The sequence below is a fragment of the Acyrthosiphon pisum genome, chromosome A3, assembly GCF_005508785.2.
Source record: "Acyrthosiphon pisum isolate AL4f chromosome A3, pea_aphid_22Mar2018_4r6ur, whole genome shotgun sequence".
NCBI classification, from domain to species: Eukaryota; Metazoa; Arthropoda; class Insecta; order Hemiptera; family Aphididae; genus Acyrthosiphon; species Acyrthosiphon pisum.
In genome coordinates, this window is record NC_042496.1 from 8050354 (window position 1) to 8060473 (window position 10120).

The window sequence follows — 10120 nt, forward strand, 5'->3', positions numbered from 1 at the left end:
TGTTGTAATTAAAATAAGAATGACTGTAGATACTTGAACATTTAACTGAATGTTCATATTAGCATTTTCTATACACTATAACATTTTGAAAATAATTTGACTCTTTTTGAGCTTTTTACGGATATTGTCAGTTTTCAATTTTTTTAGTTTTTTTTTCTATAAATATCAATAAAGTTTTATCTGTTGGGCCAAAAAGTGTAAAAATTTAATACAAGGCTCTTGATATATTGTTACAATATCAGTTGAAAAATATTAAAAATACATAGGCACAATGTTTTTTTATAAGCATTTAAAGAATTTTGACAAAATTTATCAAATTTAAATTTGAATATCAATTATTTTGTAGTTAAAAATTAATAAAATGTTTAACTTTTGTATCTAAGAATTGAAAATTTAGAACAAGATTCCACGTAGGTAAGTAATTAATTCTGTTACCAAAAAACCTAAAAAATACATTTACACAGTTTATTTTTATAGTCATTTTAAGTTCAAATTTGGACGAAATTACATATTAAAAAAACCTAGAATAACTATTTTAGTTATATTTTTGTGATTGTATAATATTATTCGTGGGTATTTAAAACTTCTAATGTATACTATTATATATCTATGATAGTATCACGGTTTGTTGTTGATGTATACCGCGTTATAAGTACCTAATGGATATTGTGATATAATTAATCTGGAATTTATTATAGGTCAATTTTTTTTTAATACCATAGATATAAGTATATAATATATCTTATACCTAGATTCAGTCTCCACTCAGAATAGTTTTTTTTATACAATGATATTCTATAGTGATTAATATAATTTAACAGTATTACTGTATTACATATAGGTACATAAGCACAGCTCGACAGTAAAATTCAGAGAGGGGTGCTATAAAGAAGTCCTATTTAGTCTGCAGGTTCGTGTTGTTTATTAATTTTATATTCTGAATGGATTGATGAATTTTTAATATTTTTTAAATGTCATTGTAACAATATAATATTAGAAGCCGTGTATTACATTTTCAAGTTTTATTACCTAACAAATAACATTTTATTGACATTTATTGAATAAAAAACTAAAAAAAAAAAAGAAAATGTCCATAAACGGTAAACAGCTCAAATATATTTAAAACATTTTATTGTGTATAGAAAATGATAGTATGAACAACCAGTGAAAATTTCATGTATCTGCGGTCATTTGTTTTAGAGTTACACCAAAATCCAAAATCCATTTTGTCAAAAACCGATTTTGCGTAAAAAATCCCAATTTTCCTTAATTTTTATTTTGTTTTCCCCGGCGATTATGAAAACTATTGGGAATTTTAAATTTTGATATCCCCAATGCACCAACTAGATTTACTTTCCTATTGAACAAGGAACTGTTAAAGAAATTCGAAGCAGTTTTACTACCCCAAACAGTGATGACCACAGATATAAAATACCTATTATATACCTTTTATACGTATTTTATATCTGTGGTGATGACAGACACAACAATTTAAAAAAAATACACATCATTGTAAAATCAATACATTCATCGCTCTGCTCAAAATCCAAAAATAGATTCAATAATAACATACATTTTTATAAAATATTTATTCTTATAATATTTTTGTGAATAAAGTTTGTGATTAAAAGATTTAAAAAAATTGATATTATTTAGTTATAACTTATATAACCATTAATTATATTTTTAAGAGGATGTCAGCGCACTATTCGTTTTCTCTCTCTGGCCCATGCGCAACATAGACAAAACACATTTAAGCAAAATCATTTTGTCTATGCGTTTAAGTAATCTTAGAGTAAAGTCACCTATCACAAAAAAGATAGAGAATAATATTTTTGAGGGAATGACATATCGATTTTATATTTTATTATTATTTGACTTTGAATTCAACTTTCAAAATAAATAAAAAAATGTTGTAAATTTAAATGATGTTTAAATTATTTTGAGACAATATTTAGACAAATCGATATGTCATTCCCTCAAAAGTATTATTCTCTATTTTTTTTGTCATGGGCGACTTTACTCTAAGATTACTTAAACACATAGAAAAAATGATTTTGCGTAAATGCATTTTGTCTATGTTGCGAGTGAGCCAGAGAGAGAAAACAAATAGTGCGCTGACAGCCTCTTAATGATCAAATATAATGTACGTATATGATAGGAAATCAGCTATATTCCCCCCTCCCATGACAAAATCATTTGACCACCACTGTCAATACATATAATATAATATTATAACATAGCCATATAGGTAGCTCGGTAAACTAATCTCACTATACAACAATGCAACTATAAATTACAAATATCCTAATAATGCCTATAGAGTATAACCAGTATAGGTATATTTTCTATGAATAAAAAGTAATAATATTGGTTTTTACTGTACCCGTAGTGATAAACGATTAAAATTGTCCACTGTGACGTCGAAAACTTTTAAAAGTGTAAATTAGATATAGGTACCTACTTAATAAATTTCTATATTTTTGAAACATAATTGATGCCAATATAAAATATCTTATTCTATAATCTATAACAACTGTCATATTATATAGATATAAGTAAATTATAAGATCATTTCTATTATAAAAAATTATAAATGTATAAATACAAGTTGCAACAGCATACCTTCTTAAATAATTTGTTAAAATAATATAATCACTTATTCATTTCATTTTAGACTCATATAAGTAGTTACATACACTAGTACTTTATACTTAAGAGTTTCTAAAAGTACTTCAAGTAGACTGTAGACTGCTTTAGAGGCGTAGAGCATACATGGCATACATTGATAGCTAAATTAAACATATTTTTCCTCATAAAACATGTGGAAACATTGTATATGCTGCTCAACCCCTACTCCTGTCGCCCTCATTACCAACGTGCCTTCTTATTAAAAATGTCTAGTTTTTTCTAAGTTATTGCATATGCTGCAAATAAGCTAAATGTTTGATGCTATTGTGTAAATTTAATGAATATTAAATTGCATTACAACGTTGCCACATTCACCAAATTATATTATTTAATGATTAATTTGCTTTATTAATAAGTATATAGTCAGTAGGTATAAATTATTTCTTATCTATATATACAAAATATTTAGTATAATTTATATTGATGGATAGTATTAACAATAAGTATAGTATGGTAAATACTATGTAGTGCCCGTAGTTTTTAATTTTTACTATTTATACCGATTATATAAATATATTGACGTATTATATAAACAATACTAGAAGCTGTTTCTATAGCAGGATTATTTAACTGTTTTTATAGGGTTGGTTTAATATATAAAAATTGGGAAAGTCTCTTAGCTGTAGAATAGTATAGGTTTTGAGTGTACCTTTGTCATATTGAGTACTTGTCTAGGTCACCGTATTCAGTGGCGTCATTTTAGTTTTCATTAGACTATGGCAATTTTTTACAGCTTTTCCGACTCATAATTTTTTTACTCAGATTCTCATAGCATAGTGTCATAGTGGTTAGCGGGTTGGGGGGGGGGGCGTGTGGTAAATGTGCCGACTTAAGGTTGATGTAAATAGGTACTAGACACTGGGGCAAATGCCCCAGTTGCCCCACCACAAATGACGCCACTGACCGTAATGGATGTACATACTAAATATGAATTCAATTATAAATCATTACATACGAAAAATGATTTTGGGCGGAGACTGCAGTATCAGTCTTGGTTTTTAAATGTCTTAAATAGTAACATTTTAGTAATGGCTAATATTTACTATATTATGTAGATTATATAGGCTATAAAACAGACTATAACATATATATTATAATTTTTACAAGTTTTTAAAATTAATTTGAATTTTGAGATAAGCCGGGCAGAGTAAAAGACATATTGTGAAGAATAAATTTATAGGTTTACATTACACTACTCGCAGTAGTAGCTACTGCAGATTTTTAATGCCAACAAATAGATAAAACCTCTACTATATAAGTTGTACTTATACGAACGACAGCCAGCACATATAAATTACAATATATAAACATATTATAATACAAGCTGATTCGCCAAACATGCTCACTCACCCCTCCCATTTCTTCTTCAATAATGCAATTACTTAATATATTATTTTTGGAATTTTTAAATATACTTAAAGATCATATTTTCAAATTCTTGAGATCTTTTGTACTATTTGTATCTAAGTTTTTTGATACATTTTTATACTTTTTGAATATTTCCAAAATTCAAAATTTGAATATATATATATTATTACTAATAGGAATATGATAAAAATGAGTTGAGCATATTTGATGAATCACTCTGTATATCATTAACAGTCTGAATTTTTTTTTACTAATTTATACATATTTCAAAAAAAAAAATGCTAGAACTCTAGAAGATGCCCTTGAATATATTGTTTGCTTTACCTTTTTTTATAGGTGTTTTATCTCAATAATCCCAATTATTTATGATAGATCTACGTCAACTTGTTTTTGGTATGTTTTACTATTCACATTGTGTGAATGATACAATATAAACCAAACCTTGGTGTTGCGTCTTCTTAAAGTATGCACACACCGTAACTTATATGCATTAAATATTTAAATGGTACATTATATACATTGATGAATCATTAATATATACTCAATGGTATTGTGTAACTTTTTCAGCACAGTATCTCGAAAAAATCAGACGCTCTAACCTGAAAAAATTTGTAATTCGATGCGCCAAGCAAAATAATAACTATATTGAATAGGAAATGGAAAAAAAACTTGCGATTAAATCGAACCCGTATAATATAGACCTCGTGCGGTGCTCTACCATAGGCGTAGTACTCATGGAGGGGTTGGCATTTGGCTCTTATAAAATTCTTTAAATATAATGAATACGTTCTGTCTATATTGTATGTATAGGTATAAAATAACAATGATTAAAATGTATTACATTTGTTGAGTTAAAATGAGTTCGCTCCACTAAAACACAGTCTAGGGATGCCCCTCCTCTATTGTTACCATGTAAGGTAAGGTAATAAAGGTATATATTATACTACCATACACTACTATAATATAATACCTATATAATATATACTTAATATTTTTGTGTATAAAATATATTTAGGTATAAACTAAAAAATAAATAATATTTAGCATATTAGAAGGCAGTATAATATGATATCTATATGTGTACCACAATTATACTAATTTCATCTGTATACCTAAATGGTGGCAAAATGGTTAACCGTCGCGAATCTACACCACAATGTGTGAAACTATAGTTTCCATCCACCGACTCTTGTATAATAGTACTTAGGTACTACAAGGTCTGAATGTATTTCAGTGGCATAATTGCGGGGGGGCAAGCAGGGGCTCTTGCCCCCCAGAGATGTTTGTGGGGGCAAAAGTATCATTTTGTCTCTCCAAATAATCCACATTTAAAAAGTATTCTTAACTAGACTGTTAACATAATATTATAATATTAAAATATATTTTTCGTCAAATTACTTTATAAAAGTTTATATTTATTTTAGGTTTCTCTTTTTGAGTAAAATTATGGTGACGTATTGTCAGTGTTACGGTTATCGCAATAATTGCATTCATGACTATTATTATCCGTGATTCGTGAACATGTTATTATCTTGAAATCGTGATTATGACCACAGGAACGGCCAAATTGGAGATTCATTTTTTTGCCCCCCCCCCTAGATTTTTATCCAGTTACGCCACTGATGTATTTAAAAAAATATACTTTATAATTAATTTGTTCAAAACTAAAAAAAAGCCGGATAAGATAGGTAGGTACTGCAGAAACCATGCTTGCAGGTTACTCGCCAGATCATTTGTAATTGTGTCGACGCAGTGTCACTAGTGTTATGAAGTCATGTAGATATTGAAAAATCTATACATTTTTTTTTTAAATTAATACAATTTAAATACTATGTAGTGATAATCAATATGCTGATTTTTAATATCGTCCTTACATGCAGATAGCATGGGCCACACAAGTCGTTATCTCTTGATTTTTTTATAATTCGAGTTTTGACACCTGTTACCTGTATATATTTATCTGCAGATTAACAATTCGGTAACATTTCTACTGTAGAGTGTAGGATGTACAGGTACATGTTTGAAATGGAAACTTGCTAAACTTGAATAATTTTAATGAATGACCATATTGTTAATTGATTAAAATATTAAATACCTATTATACGGCTGTATGTACATATTTTAATATAGTAAGTATAATTAGTTATACATATATTACATATATTTAATTGCATTATTTGCATTCAACAACATAATCAATAAACCAATTTTCATAAAATCTTTACTAGAAGCATGTATAATTCTTATTTAACTGGGAAACTATTACTGTATAGTGTATATAGTGTGATAATAATATATTATACCAAATAACATTTATATTATATTTTACAAAAATAGAACACCCGCAATGTATAATTTGAATAGCAGCGCATTGAAGGTTTTCGATTAAAAACTGACATAGCGTTATTAGAATACATAGAAATATTTCGCTGATTTAGCGATAAAATTAAAATAGGCTTACACACATATAAAGAATAATATGTATATGGTTTGTCCAACAACTAGGTTAGTGTGTCATCGAACAAAAATCTTCGCATCACAATACATTACAAGGCTCTGTTATTGTTGATAATTTTTTTTTAGTTCTTAATTTTTTTGTCAGTTTCAAATGCAAGTAATCGTATACATTGTTTTGCAATCAACAATTAGGTCAAATTACTGCAAACTAGGTCAATTATAAAAATATTTGTAATTTTCTATTAATAATCTAGATTTAACATATAAATGTAAAAATGAACCATTAAAATTAGTTTTAGCCTATCCGAATTGTATCTTATAACTTTCACTTAGCGTAAACAATTTACAATAATAAATAAATGTTTTTTGAATATTTTTAATCTTTGTTATAAGATTGTAACATATTGGTTATTGTCTTTTTTGTTATAAATTTATGTGTGGACGTGTTGTATATATAATCTTTACTCATTAATAGTAAAGCACAAAGTAATAAAAAATCATTAAAAAAACATAAATAAATTACATTATTTTTAAAAATATTTTTTGTGATTAAAATAATTTGTAAAAATGTATTAAATGATGACACTTGGCCTGCGCAAATAAAAACTTGATCCGACAGTGTAAGTACATAGTATATAGGTGATAAAAAAGTCAATTGTAAATTCGATCTTGATAATTCTTACCGATAAAATTATGTACCTAAGTATTATGTATAATAAACACGATGCGATTCAACCAAAACATTTATCTATTATTATTGTGTTTAAACTAAAAGTTGAACGTTGCTTTAAATAAATTTTGAAAATACAAATATAGCGATATATAAATTAGTGAATATGTGATATAGGTAGGTTATAGTTATTAAAGAGTTGATTTCTAGAGTAAACCATAGGCGCCGTCTACAGGTCATGCCTATGCCTGTCATGCATATGCATGACCTGCGAAATTTAATCCAACTTAAGTACATTATAAATTGCAGTGCATAATATAAACTTTTTTTTCTAAATTTCTGATTTCATATTAAGTTTTTTGATTCTCATCAAGTAAAAATAAACATTTGTAAGAAGTATTATTAGTATTAAAATTACTAAATACAATTTCATATAACCTACCTAGTTATTTATTTATCTGGTAAAAGGAATATTGTTTTTTATTTCAAATAAAAATAGTAAAACGGATTTAATTATTATCAGATAATAAAGCTTATTTCAAAATTTGGTGGTCATATTCCCAAACCAGCTGAGGTTTTTTTTTTTTTTGGGGGGGGGGGGACGCAGCAATCTCTCCCTTGAATATGCCACTGTTGTGCACGACCTGCGGATGAGGTCTGGACACGCCTATGGAGTAGACAAACTATTCTAGTCCATGCACTGGTGCACTCAATCCTGACCTTAAGGTTGAGCATTAAAGGCACATATTGTGCTTAATAAATATATGGCTTTAAATTTGATGAAATTAAAAATTAAATATTTTTGAAAAGTACAATAATACGACTTGCCAGTGTAATGAAATTGTTAATCTCCGCTTTTTATGTTATTATGCTTTGGAGTTTGGATAATAGGTATTAAATGTTTCCTAGCATTAAAAAAATTTTGACTCAGTACCTATGTATAGGCGTATAGGTAATATATACTTAATTTTCAGATTATTGAGATTTTTTTTATATTTCTTGAGTAGTGTCCAGGATGTGTTGTGGTGAAACAATTTTTTTTTTCAATGAGAATCCTTTTTTTTACTGTAACTTATTCAGAGAATAATTTTTTTGAATATTTTTATGTACCTACCTAATTCAAAATTTGAACAAGTATAATATATGCATAGTTTCTTAGTTCTTAAAATGTTTGTTCTAAGAATAATAGTCCTTAAAAATGTTTTACAAAATTGTAAGTATAGATGACATTTTGGATCTATAGACGCATCTAGTATCTTATGCAATACTCTGTATAACTGATTGGGATGTTACGCTGGAAGTAGCGTAATGAATGTTTGTTGTAAGTATACTACTACTTTTTTGTAGCCATGCAAAATTAAATATGTTATAACTATACTAACTTATAAGTATACCGATGCCGATTTGTTTCTATATGCCGAGTGTCCAACTGGGTATACCCAGTCTATAGACTCTATAAGTATATAACTCGGTTACCTACATTACTCAGTATCCTATCCATATTTTAGAATTATATTTACGGGAGATTGATGATCCAATAATAGTCTGTTTTCTATGTCCCACAAACAGAATTAAAAAATATATATAGTGTACTGCGTAATATACTAATATGGGTAACTTAATTATACAGTGTAATACCCTGTTTTCATGGACACACAGTATATTATATGTATATGATTAGTATATGCAAATCACATAAAGAGTGAATGTGTCTTTCTAGTTTCTAATTTATAAATTTAAAAAAATAATTTTATTGTACTTTTATCATAATGTACACTGTATACCATTTTACTTTTACTTTACTTTTATTTAATAATTTAAACTATACTTATCTCAAATTAATAATGTAACAAATATATTTTTTTATATCGTATAGCAATTTAATGTCATAATACATGAAGATGAGTACATGATCTTCATATATATTATAAGTTATATAACATTAAAACATAACAATAAATTGTCAATTTGTAATTTAAAATTATTAATTGTATTAAAAACATTTACAATTGCAACTTGCATAATATATCATTTACAACTTAATAAAATATATTAATATTTAATATACAGAAAATTATGTTATCAAGAAATAGAATAGAAATGTTTGTGTTTTTGTATTGGATTATTTTTATTTTATACTTATATAGTAATATTTACGTATAAACGAAAAATTTCAAAATGTTTTAACTTGTTGACTAAAATCAACTGAGAAAAGCTAAGTTATTTCAACTGTAAATTAAACTAGTTAAGTTAAAAAGCTAAAAAAAAATTAACTTTTTAATTTAACTTTAACTTTTTAGCTAGTTAATACCCACCATTGCATTTATATGTAGGTGATGTGTTATTACATAAAAAATAGTGACTTCTATAACCGCTAGCTGATTGCTGAATAGTGGACACATTGCCTGCAGGCACATAATATATTATATGTATATACATTATAATATATCAATACATTATAATTATAGATAATATTAATATCTATTTATCTAACTATTATTATGTCATATTTTTATGTTTTAAAATAGGTACATGCCTATTATATGCTATATATATTATACTTATATCATATAGGTATAGGTATACGAGATGTCCGCCCTACAGCCGTGGGTTCGGTTTGTCTCAATAATCAATATTTTGATACAATATATCAAAGTAAATATGTACCTATATAATATTTTATATACTAGGCATGAGATAAATATATATCTTATATATAAGTTTATAATATAGGTAATTTATCGATCGATACTATAGTGGCTTAGTGTAGGTATCACTGTATAGCGTCTGTAGGTATAGGTAATAGATACAGTGGTACACCTTAGACACACGCGTATACAGATAACAATATAACCTTATTATTAACTGCCGCTTTTTCCAAAATAAACTCATAAAATTTTTTTTAAATGTTCTTTGCTATTGAATAGTTTAGGG